Source organism: Oxyura jamaicensis, chromosome 4 (genome assembly GCF_011077185.1).
Source record: "Oxyura jamaicensis isolate SHBP4307 breed ruddy duck chromosome 4, BPBGC_Ojam_1.0, whole genome shotgun sequence".
NCBI classification, from domain to species: domain Eukaryota; kingdom Metazoa; phylum Chordata; class Aves; order Anseriformes; family Anatidae; genus Oxyura; species Oxyura jamaicensis.
This window is the reverse complement of record NC_048896.1, coordinates 29,663,647-29,676,574: the sequence shown is the minus strand read 5'-3', so window position 1 is coordinate 29,676,574 and position 12,928 is coordinate 29,663,647. Positions and strand designations below refer to the sequence as shown.

Sequence of the window (12,928 nt, the reverse complement as noted above, 5' to 3'; positions counted from 1 at the left end):
CAGCAAGAGCAGAATTAGCAAGCAACCGCAAAGTTATTCCTAAGAGTAGGCCGTTCTCCGATGCCAAGCTCTTCCCTTTAGTGGGAAGGAAGCCCTGGTCCTGGCAGTTCCCAGAGCACAAACCGGTACCGGTACGTGCAAGTGGCAGAGGAGGGATCAGCTCTGTGCACCTCAGGCCAAAGCCCAGGAGAGCACAGCACATCCCCATGCAGGGGGCACCCTGGGCCGAGCCAGGTCAGGGGAACCCGGGGTGTTTGCCTGGGTTCAGGGCAGGAGGAATCAGCCTGCCAGGCTCTTGGAAGCAAATACCCGATGCTGGGAGAAGACAGGGTCTTCTTTGTCCTCTGTTACAAATAAAAATACATTGTAGTATCATCTGTGGTGGTTGTTGTTTCTAAACATAGCTATAGCTATACCTGTAGCCATATCAGGAAACAGCTTCTATCTGGGTGATACTGAAGGACATAAAGGAGGAACTACATCATTTTCCATTCCGAGTCAGTACTAATCGTCCTTTGAATATAAAGGATCAAATATAAAACTATAACCTGATTTTTTTGTGGTGTACTGCAAAAGATTTTGTGTGTTCTTTTAAATCATATCAGTAAGAGATGCTGTTCATCATATTATCAGGAGCATGACGCTTTCCAGTGGGTTTCAGCAATAACTCTTTATAATACTAAAAGGTAAACAAGCTTTTTTTTTTTTTTTTCCTAAGAGAAATTAGCAAATACAAAAGTGCTGACCTGATAATTTGTTAGGGGGAAAAAAGAGTAAAAATGATTTTTTTCCAGCCTAACTCATCTGGCTATGTAATTTTGTTCCGTATTTTCAAAAGTTATCTTTGCCTTTCCAAATCAGCTGACTGCCCACCTATTTGCATGAGTGGGAAGGCTATTTATTTTTACATGGCCAGACTATCGGTTTCGCACATCTTCTTGGAACAGAGGTTTCCTGTTTAAAAGCCACAGCTAGAATGAAATTTGGGCTTGGGAACAGCAAGTTTTACTTGGGTTCCTTTTTTCACTTTTCTTTTTGCACAGATGTCAAGAACTTGATTTTTCCCACAAAGGCTTTGAAACTGAGAACGTTTCACTGTAAAGCAAACTAAAAGTATTTAAGCAATTGGAATGCAAATTTACAGATACATTTTCATAGTCACATGCTTATTTATGTGCACACAGTATGTGTTGCTAGGATATCAAAAATGGCATTGGAATTTGTAAGTAGGTTTATGTTGGCTTTCATGCTTGTTGTATCACTAAAGTGATCAGTCAAAAAAAGATCTGGTGGAAAAAAGCCAACGAGGTTAATTTGGTTTTGAATTAGTGGTAAATGAGTTTTTTGTTGTTGTTGTTTTGTTTTGTTTTTTTTAGGTTTGTTTTGACTGATCTGCTTATCTCAGTGGTGTGGAGGAGACATAAAGTAGCTGGAATTGCCCGATGGTGAGCCCTCTTGTGTTGGCAAAAGCCAGTGGAGATAACCTATCTGCTTCCTGCAGCCACAGCTCGCAACCCCAGCGACATCCCTCCGACAGACCTACAGGCAGGTGGTGCCTTTATGGGGGTAATACCACTGAGGTATAGAAAGAGGACTGAATTTTAGTTTTCTATCCAGTTAAACCTAAAACAGTGAAGTAACTCTATTTTGTGCATTTACATTATTTTGTCTAATATGAATCTCTTTTGTCTAGTAGGAGTTTCTGGGAATAATTTGGACTTGGATAACAAATAATGGGATATGCTTAGTGGTTTGACCTTACAATGTGCATGCATTTCTTCTGTCAAATCCGTCTTCGTACATACATTGTTCTATCCGTCAGCACACCGAAACCTTATGTACAGCTAACTCCAGCTCTGTGAAAGTTTAAGGGGATATTTTGGAAACTTGTTTTATACCTACTATCATCCAGTCTCTAGATATCACTCATACAATATGAACATTTCAATAGTAGATACTGCTGGTGAATGAATGTGAGGGGGCATGATGATTTTTCTGCTTCTTTGGGTGCTTAAAATGTTACCAAATAAATGTACAAAAACGATTTCAAATGCAGTATTATCTACACTTTCACTTATCCACCATTATCCCGGGAGCACCAGGTGAAGTACTAGTTGGCATAAACATATATTTTGTAACTTTCTCTGAAACCCAGAGAAATCTGCAATTACTGCTGTAACTCCACCTTCTATTTTGATAGGCTGCTATCTCAAAAGGAAGCAAGCCTACCATTTCCCTCAACCGAAGGTTTAGAAAGTTTCTTCCCACATACTCAAAAATAAGTCGATGGTGTTTTAATGCAAATCTACAGTATTTGTCTTTATGCAGGTTGGGATAACCTATCCATCTGGGCTTCCTTGCTCTGCATGAAGCCTAACAGAGATTTATGTGGATGTTGAAGTCAGTGAAGCTGAAACAGAAACAGCGCCCAATTATTTTGGTCTTTTACTGTTTCCCTCTCTTGCCTCCTTGTGTCGCATGTGGTCTGTCTTGGCCCAAATGTTTGTCTGAGAGCACTGAAATGCTGCAGCCATTAGAAATGTGCCTGGAATAGCTGGGGCTGCAGGCTGGTGCCAGCTGTCACTGTGCTGCTAAATCTCTGATGGCAAACTCGCTTAGAGATGCCTGCCTGCGCTCCTCTCTCTGAGAAGGTCCTAAGTATCTTACACAAAACTAAGCAGATAATAGTGGTTTGATATAAAATTACTGGAGTAAAGTTAGAAAAATCTGCATCAGTTCATTCAAGTTTACAGATCACTTTGTGTGCAGTCAGATTTTTAGAGTGATTACTATGGAAAATGGTACTGAATAAGCCAAAATGTGAAATGGAAGTAGGGTGCATAAAAGCCTTTAGGTTGGAGAAAAATCATCTTTAGAGTTCTGCCGTAAGAAATAACTGTCCGGAGCTGATGAAAAATGTTTGTTTGCTCTTTCTCTTTGAAGACTGTATTATCCTAGTAGTAACTTATATGGGGTAGACAAACGGATGACACCACAGTGCAAGAACACCTGGATTTCATGCAGCCAACTGACTGGCTTTAGATTGAATTTTATGAATATTCAACAGCAAAGGTCATTGACAGTGGCTATTTAATTCAAGTTACTCTAAGATATCTCTATGCATCTTCTGTCAGTTTGACATTTGCACTAGCACTTTATACCAGATGCAGTACCTGTGACTGTAAATGGCCAGAGCAGACTGGGTAGGGATAATAAAACTTGGTGTTCCCAGCCTGCTGATGTGCTGCAATCAGCTGAAAGGGTAGCCTGCATTCAAGTAACCTTTTGTCTGCAGTATATAATTTCCATTTGCAATTAGTTTACATTTCAGGCAGTGGATGAAGTTTGGTTTTGCAGCTGCCTCTTAGACAGCTAGTTTTGTTCTTTGGGTTTGACCTTTGAGAGGAGAAAGTAAGGAATACTAGAAAATATGTTTATTCAGGAGTCTCGAGTTTCTGAATGCCTGCAGACCCTGTTGTGTTTGTTTTCCCTGATCTTTACTTAGGGAATGAAATTGACTTAGACAAACATGGTGTTTCTTTCTATTTGGCTGAAATCAGACAATGGTATTTTAATTATTTTCGAAAGGGAAAGAGATGATTTGGCTTTAATCACAGTGTGTGTTTATTGAAGATTTGGTAGAAGGTATTCTCATAAGTGCATTGAATAGAGATTTGAGTCAAAAAAAGAAGCAGCTGTAGAAGAGCTCTGTCCATACCTAAGCATTTTGGAATATCTCCAAACAAAAATATTGTCATTTATAATTCTTCATAAATTCAATTTTATATATTTATTAGAACATTCATAGTATTGACAGCAGGCTTTTTTACATCCTGACCTCCTAGATTTTTAATATTTTGTGAAGGTTTAGGACTGTTCTCATAACTTTTGTTTAAAATAACAATAATAATAAAAATATTTAAAACATTTACATGATCAGTCATATGCCATTGCTTGTATTTTCAGTCCTAACTTCCAGGTTTATTTATTTTTTATTTTTTATTTTTTTTTCAACATTTAGGACAAGCACACAAATCTTCAGGTTCTTAGATAGTACACAACCAGGGCACAATCCTCTTGACCTTCCCTAACCCTCCTGATGATGCATTTGCACTCTTGAACTAGCCATCCAGTCTATCTGAGAATGGATCTGAATTCAGTACATTATCACAAGAGGGAGCCATTGTCAATACCATAATCTGACATCCAGTCTATGATTTTACAGGGCGACATTTATCACTCATCGAGAAAAATGTTAAGTTTTGTGCATCCACAATAAAAGCTGCTGGGGAGGTGGTTTCTGGAAGTCTTCTTAGAGGAAAGGTAACGGGGGACAGGCAGTCACACTCACACAGTAAAATAAGAAAGAATAAAACTTTCAGCAAACTTGCAAAACTTCGCAGCATCATCAGAACTGCAACTGTAGAGTAGAGGGAAGATGTTTAGTGATAAAAGATGTTAACTCTGAAATTCTTTTTACTGTCTTTCAGAGCTAGCTTTTCTGCTACTTGCATCCTTCTTCAGAATATTGGTTGTTGATAATCACAAAAAGGAAGTGGTCCTAACAGGAAATTAATTAAAGCATGCTCCGTTCTCTGAATGCACATATAAGACTATGGTATTGATTTTATACTGTAATTGCAATATTTTTATATACAATACTATTAAGGTAAAATTATATCGATCATACTTCTCAGTACTTACAGGATTGCTCAAGCTAATGATAATCATCAGAGAAAACTTCATTTTTGTTGAAATGTACAGGACAATAATCTAAATCTTATCTGATTTTTTCCAGTTTAAATGTAACTCTTTGGGTAGCCTTCACAATTGAAAAAAACCATAACCATAATAACCTGTTTTCTTGTTCCCATGTAGTTTGTTTCACATGTGCTGCTACAACAGACCAATTAACAGTATGATTTTTATATTCACAAACAGTATCCGTCCTCATCATTTAGCACCACCCCTCCCCAGCAAAGAAAGGAATATGCTATTTCATCACTTGGTTTAATAAACTATTTCTTTAAATATTAATTTATGGTAAAAGGGTTGGATCCCTTCAAAGCTATTACTTGCCATCTTCTTTTCCTTACCATCCTCTACAAGCTTAGCTTTGTTGCTTTTAAAACTCCTCTTTCATTAACTCCCTTTCAGAGCTGTGTTTTTCTGGGATCTGGCTTCTCCCTGCCACTTTTGCTTCTTTATTCTCTGCCTGTCTTGTTGAAAACACAGATTTCTTCCTAGTGTGTTGGCTTTTGTGATGTGGTAAAGGGTGTTTCACTGCTGTATGTTTGCATTAAACCATTCTATACCACCTTTTCCATACAGCACTTTTCTGCTTGCCTTTATTTTCCTGGAGGATGATGTGCTGGAGCATCGGAATTGTCAAGTGTTTCCGAGTTAGGAAAAGGGAAAACAAGCCAGTTTAACATAAGAGGTGCTAAAGAGGATGGGAAGGAGCCAAAATGTGTGCCAGATCTGTAGATGGGCTACGATTTAAAGGAACCTTTAAGCCCTACTGCCCTTCATACCTTACTGGAGTGTGTATAGGACTGGGTGTCTTTCCAAGGCTTGCTAAATCAGTCTTTTTCTCTGATCACTCTTTTTCAAGCGATCAATCTAATCCAGAAAAGGTCCATGCATGCTAGAAGACTACCCTCTGAGAGAGAGGTTACATGTGAACTGACTTCATGTAGGAAAAAGCCTAAAAAGTATGGTTGTGCTTTTCAATAGGTTTGAATTGAGATTCTTAAATTATTTCTTTTTCTAGTAGTTATTGTGATATTTCTGCTGTTAAGGAGATTTTCTAGGAATGCAGGCAAAGCCGTTGTTCTGGAACGTCAGAGTAAAAGCCTTCATAAGAGATTCATACGAGCTTTCATTGTATGGTAATTACCTGTATGTTGGCACCTGATTACTGGTACTTATTTATTTACTTGTTTATCTATTTACAACTATAATGAGACCATGGTTCTGTGCCATATGGGTGCAAGTTGAAAAGGAAAAAAATAATACCAAGCAAATCATCTCATCAGCTTGTAAAAACTAATACTTCTTCATCCTCATGTCTTTTATTCTTTTAACACACAAAAATATGTTTTAGGAACTTCTGGATGCCATTTGGGAATCCAAGTGGAGAAAGAGCACATAGTTGTGGAAGATCCATAGGAACACTGCTCCATTAATACTCTGTAATGAGTTGTGCACATCTTGCATTTTGTCACAACTTCTGAGAAATACGAGCTTCAGAAAACCCTAAAATTACATCTGCAAATGACTTCCGTAATATCTCAACATACATTAATTTCTTTCAACCCTTGGAAGTTTCTCACTTATACTTGAAGGTTTCAGTCTTGAGCACCAGCCTGAGAGCTGGGATTATGATTTGTGACACTTCTGGCTTCCAAAATATGGTTTGTCCCATCTTACATCTGGAATTTACTAATTTGTAGGAGTGATATATGAAAGAGAGAGTGATGTTTTACATATTAAACCTGTTCTGAGTGTGTATTTCACCCAAGTTCAATAAATATTCTTTGGAATCAGTTTTTGTAGATTGTATACTAGGATGTAATAAAACTGACATTTGAGCTGTTTATAGATTAGTAAATCAAATGAGGTCTAAGCTGCTGAAAAGTGACCATAGACAATTAACCCATTATGGGATGATGCTTTTGAGGTTCAAAACATGTTAATCCTGATCTTGCTTTGATCAGCAATTGTATTTTATAAATGACTTCTAAAAAGGGATTATCTACTAAGGAATAGAGTTTGTTTCTGAAGTAGTATCCTGAAATCATAAAAGCCACAGTTTTTTTTCTGTTATTTCTCAGTCCTGCCAATAAAGCCAGGATGGAAACACAATCTCTCTTAATTTTACTTTAAATTCTCAGTAAATGTACATATTTTGTAGTTCAAAGTACTATCCTCTCAGGTGCTCATTTTGCTTTTCTGTGTGCTGGAAAAAATGTACTTGGCCTCAACTGAATTAATTTGAGATTTATGAATTATCATTGTGAAATTTTATATGGAGTTGGCTGATAATCTTAAAGCAGTGGGGGAAAAAAATGATGAGAAGTGCAGCATTGTGAATTCTTTATCACTTGGCAGAGCGTCATTGGCAGTAAGGAGGTTAGGTCAGAGGCATCATCCCTGACCTAACCTGCTCACTACCTTGGAGAATTAACAACAGTCCTGAAAGGTGAAGAGTGTTGTAGGTAAGAAAAGGTGTAGAAAAGAAGGAGAGGAGGAAGCAGACAGAATTCGGCTAGAGTGCTGCTGGAAACACAGGACAGGGAAGGTCTGAAGTAAGGAGAAAGAAATAGTGTTATTGGGAAGTTTTAGTGCTTCAACAGTGTTCTGCAACATCAGATTTTGCCCAGATATGACAAGCTAAAAGAACTTAAAAGAACTTTAAAAGAAATAACAAAAAAGGGTGGAAGACATAAAGAAAATATATTATTCTGCATTTTTTAGAGAAGGAAAGATAATGAGAAAGTTTCTGGCATTATCTAGCAAATTATTATTACTTTTTTTTTTAAAAAAAAGACTGCTGCTGCTGCTATTTTCCTTTTTGATCTGCTATGAATGCACTGAAGTGAGTACATAATGCATATTCAACATAAAGACAGAGTTAAGTTTTCTGACTCTTGAAAGAAGGAGAAAAACAGGACTGCATGGAAGAATATGTTGGAGAACAAACTCTCATCAACGCCACCTAAGAAATCATTCAGTTTCATTATCATTCAGTTTCATTTCAGTATCATTTATGGAAAGAAAAAAGTAAAATATTGCTGTAATAGCCCCTTTGCTTCTCTTGAAATTCAATTCATTATCTAGTTTTCTAGTGAAGAAGAAGAAAAGATGATATCAAGTTGTGAGATGCTTGAAAGTTTTCCTGCATTTAAAAATATATATATATTCTTGGAGTGTTCATACCAAAAGTTGTGATTTGCCAGTGAAAATTAGCCACTTTGGAGCAGGAAAAAATAGAAAAATAACTTTGGACTTAGAGACTGCACCCATGTTCAGTCACACATGAATCTTCAGACTGTATTTTATGTAAGCCAGTGGTTGTTGCCCCAAGTGACAAAAGTTGGGATAAGTATGTGCAACCCCCATGCACTCTGTCCGTTCCAAGGCCAAATTCTGCCATCATTACTGATGGAAATCTCTTATGTCAAGAGCGGTTGAATCAGGACATGTCACTATTTGTTTCTGTGTGGAGTCGGGTATCTGCCAAACTTCATGAGGCTCTTATGTTGTCTACCATTTCCACTCGGCAGGAAACCTTTCAATGCAGGTACATTTCTCTTTAATAGTACCAGTGTAGTTAATGCAGTTCCTAACTAAAACTAAATCACTCAAATTGGCACTTTTTAAAATTTTATTTATTTATTTACTTTGGAAAAATCCCCATCAGAGGCAGCCTTGAAAATATTTACATATTTCAAGTTGGACCGTGCTATTTTTGGTAACAGTATGACTTAGGTGGTGGTCGCCAGCAGGAGGTGTCCCTTAACAGAAAAAGAGATATAGCTTCAGGACATTACAACTTTGTAAGTTGGTTCAGTAACTGCACCTAGGAGGAGACTGTCTGCAATGGCCATCTCAATATCAGTCTGAAACTTAGTATTTCTAGCTTTTTACAAGAACAGACCTTATTCTAAAATGTTACTTAGAAGCATTGGAACTGTTTTGAATGGAAATATGTAGTAAGTCAGTGGTTTACAGGACTGCACAATACAACTTAAAATTTTATATATTTCTTTATTGAAATATCTGTGTGAGGACTCGATCAATCAGGGGTTGGTAATGGCCTGTGAAACTGTTCAGATGTAGCTCAGGTCACTGCGGAGAGCTTCTCTGTGTGGGTAGCTTGGTGTTACATACCATCTGGGATCAGCTTCAGCTGGTCTGTCAATACGAGTGTCTAGTTAGGTGTATAATACAAGTTTTAATGATGTCAGTCAAAATTACTATGCAATTTTATATGAGAAATCTAAAAGTATAGTGTGCCAAGCAGCATGTGCTGGGAAATATAATAAAATCACAGAATCATCTAGGTTGGGAAAGACCGTCAGGATCCCCAGGTCCAACCACCACCCTGACCTACAGGTCCCATCACTAAACCATGTCCCTTAGTGCCACAAGTGGTGACTCCACCACTTCCCTGGGCAGCCTGTTCAAACACTTGGCCACCCTCTCCGTGAATAAATTCTTTTTCGTGTCCAATCTAATCCTCCCTGGGAGCAACTTGAGGCCATTTCCCTTATCACCTCAGAAAGTAGACCAGTGCCCTCCTCACTGCAGCCTCCTTTCAGGTAGCTGTGGAGAGCGATGAGGCCTACCCTCAGTGCCCTCTTCTCCTGAGTTCAGTTACCTTTTATATACGTTATCTAAAAATGGTGCTTTTTATGTTTGAATATTTTACTGTAATGCCAGCGTGAAACTGAACACAAAGAAAGAAAGAAAAAAGTTTTACTCCAAAAATTTGTATTTTTTTCTGTTTTCTTATCTCTTACTTAAGGTATCTGAGGAAATGATTTGCTTACTGAGGCATACTTTTAAAAACTACCCTGACACTTCTGAATGGAGTGCAGTGCTGGTGCAAAAGTCATCAATAACAGAGCATGCTGATGCAGCCTGATGCTGATCCATCGCTGCAGTTCCCGAGGAGACATTATGATGCATTTCATCTCCATGTGAGGAAAATGTTAGGATGTTAATATGGGTATAACTGACAACATAAATTTCAGTAAGTTATGGAATTCTTACTCTCTCTATATAATTGAGAATTTAGTTTTAAAACATTAATTACAAAGCAACTTCATTTTTCTTTTCACACTGTCACACCTTATAAGCAAACTGAGAGCGTTGACTTTATTGTTAAATATTCATTCCAAGCCCAGGAGATTTAGTGGTACAATTTCTGTTACTATTTATGGGAACTGATGTGGTTAGCCCCTGTTCAGGTGTAACAACGAATTTACTTTTGTATTTCCAAAATTAACAGGTTTAGTACAGAAAGGCTAAAGACTAGAATTAGTTGAATTTAAAAGAACAATAATTACAGATGTCTTCATTTAGAGATAAAAACCTTTGGAGAAAAAATGTTTTGACATCCTCAAGGAGGTGCTGAAAACAAGTAAATAGTAAATTTAGCTAAACTTCTTGGGTACGATTTTATATTTTCTATTTCTTTTCATAGAAGACACAGACCATCTCCCTACCAGTTTTCCTAAGTTAGGAGTCTTTGGGTGTAAAATCTGATCTTTTTAGGTGGTAGTTTGAGGTTGAATTACAACATCAAGATCCTTTGACATAATTTTATGAATTATCCCCAGTGGCAAACTTTTTGCAAATATCTAGAGCAGGGCCATGGAATAGATAGCTATGCAACTGTTAAATCCCCGTTCCTTTTTCTTTTCCCTGGGTGTTGGACCTTAAAACTTGTATAACTATTACACTGAGGACTTACATGTTTTGAACCCAAACATTTCCTAAGTGTCTATGTTCAGGAGTGCGTAGGGTGGCTTTTAACTGTATTTCACCTCTTTTGACCAAGGACAGGGAGCTACCTAGCTTCACCCGGGTGCTATATCCATTAAACTTGCTTCATTTGTAGAATGGACCACACTGAATGCAGTGACAATTCCACCTTTCCTCAGTGCTGGGCCTCTGGAAGAGGAAGAAGAGCCAAGTAGTGGCTGGAGTCCTCATCCATGGAGTGGCTTTCAGCCTTCCTAAATAAGTTTATCTCCTGCTTAGAAGCAAGACTGGGACAAAGCTTTCTCCTCTTGCCCCAGGAAGCTTATGATTAAAGAATTCAGAACCAGAAGGAATGAATTCTGGGGAATCTGTCTCTTCAGCCTCAAGATAAGCTTGTTATCTCGGGCTGGTCTGTGTCACAGCCCATTTTGTGCAAGGGGAGAGCTGTTTGCCTCAGCTCTCTGAACTTTGATCTGAACCAAACAGAAGAGGCCTGCTGCATTGGTCCATAAGATCCAGAGCAGGGATCTTTGCTGGAGTTTGCAATGGTTCTCTGTTGGCTACATCTTCTGGATTCCTCCCAGAACATAGACTTAGCATGTCGTTTACACTTAAGTTTTTCTTTGTAAATTAATCGGGCACTGACAGCTGTTCTTTCAAAGTGTAGGGAGCTCAAGTGCTTTGAAATATGTACACGAGACCTGAGTCTGCTTCTGCTGCTATTTCAGTGTTTATCGTCGGCACTTAAAATGGCCAGTTCCAATACAATCCAGAACAAAGGAGAAAAAAAAAAAAAAAAAAGCTTTAAACTAAGAATTATACATATATTTACTCACCTCTGTTTAGCATTTCTTTGTGGCCTGCCTAGCCTTCCTTATTGAGTGAAAGTCTTTTATATTGATTTAGCAGTGAAATAGATGAGGAGTGCTCACACAATCTATTCCATTGACTCAGCTCCACTGGAGAAATGCACACTTGAGCAGTGGTAATGAATAGGTTGAGCTGATAACTTCTAAATTTCCTAAGCTATGATTATCTGCTTATCATGTGAGTTAACTCCTTAGATCCACATAGCGTGATAGTATTTAACAGAACAAAGGTCTATATTGTGTTATCGAAAAGTATCAATATTTTTTCAGGAACTTTGCCATTTGTTAGAAGAATGAAACCATAGTATGTTATCCTACACACACACACAAAAGAAAAGGGGGGGGGGGGGGTAAATGGTCAGGTTACTAATAGAAATATTTTATATCTTTGCCTGTGTGGAGGGGTTTTGAATATGTGGGAGATGACATGACAAATATAATACAGATGTTCAGCTGAAGGGCCATGACAAAAGAAAGGAAGATCACAGAAATATAATACAAAGATTAATAGCAGTGTAAAGACGGAAAGGTCTAACTATTGTTATTAGAGTGAAACATAAAACATTTTTCTTTCAGGTTTCTCCTTTTCTGAAAGCAGGGATGGTAAGTCATTCCCTAGCCACTGCCACAGTGGATAAAAAGTTCCTTTTATCAACTTCAGATCCAGCTGATATATCCCTTGCAAACTTACTTCTTGTTTGTGTTCTCAAATGACAGCACTACAGTGCACAAAATTATTTTCCAAAAGAATGACTTCTGGAGAGATCAAGTGGGAGATGCTTTTTGCAAGCTGAGATCAATTCAGCTTTTTGTAAGCTAACTCAAAATCAAGGGGTATTTTTCTCTGACTAAAATAAAACGAAAATATCACATTGTGAAAAGGTCTCCCTTGGAAAATGTATTTTTGTTCAGATTATGAATTATTTAAAATTTTAAATGAGGTGGCTTGATCAAGTTTAAGAAAGTACTTGTCGTGCAAAAGGGTAAATTATCTAGAATGTGAACCAGATCTTCTGTTTGATTTGCTTTGGGAATTCCATTATGCATATTTACCCTAAGTGAGGGGTAAATTGGGTTTGCCCTGAAAGCTGTAGATTGTAATCCTTAAAAATATGCATGTGGCTGGATGACGTAAGCCACATTTTTTTTTTTTTTTTTCCCTGAAAACTCTATCGAGTTCTGTGAACACATAAAAAGCCTAGTATATAAGGTCCATATGTTACTATAACTCCACTGACCTGAGTAATTACAACTGGCAAAAGGGGGGATTTTAATGGTTGTGGCTGAGTCTCTGAACTTTCTGGCTGGGAAGCTGAACACAAAATTCCCCACACCACCATGTGCAGTTGTATTTTCACTGTAATTTCCAAATGCAGTGAAGAGGGCAATTTTCATCACGGTAAAGAGAATGGCTGCTGTTCATGTACAGCATGAATGTGTTACAGGATTTACCAGACACACATTATAGAACAGGGCTAAATTGTTAAAAGAAAATAACAGCATATCATTTCTTTCTTTCGCTTCTCCCAAAATCACAACTGGTGGCAAAAGCCAGACAGAACACT

At 37.8% G+C, this 12,928-nt stretch overlaps 1 long non-coding RNA gene across 2 annotated transcripts in view; it reads left to right on the top strand.

Annotated features, from left to right (window-relative positions):
• The window catches only part of LOC118166529, a 70,868-nt gene extending 59,196 nt beyond the window's left edge, over positions 1-11,672 (top strand). For both annotated transcript variants that reach the window (XR_004750554.1, XR_004750553.1), the window contains exon 5: positions 9,533-11,672. This is a non-coding gene — a long non-coding RNA (uncharacterized LOC118166529). The remainder of the gene's footprint in view (positions 1-9,532) is intronic.
• Positions 11,673-12,928: the final 1,256 nt, after the last annotated feature.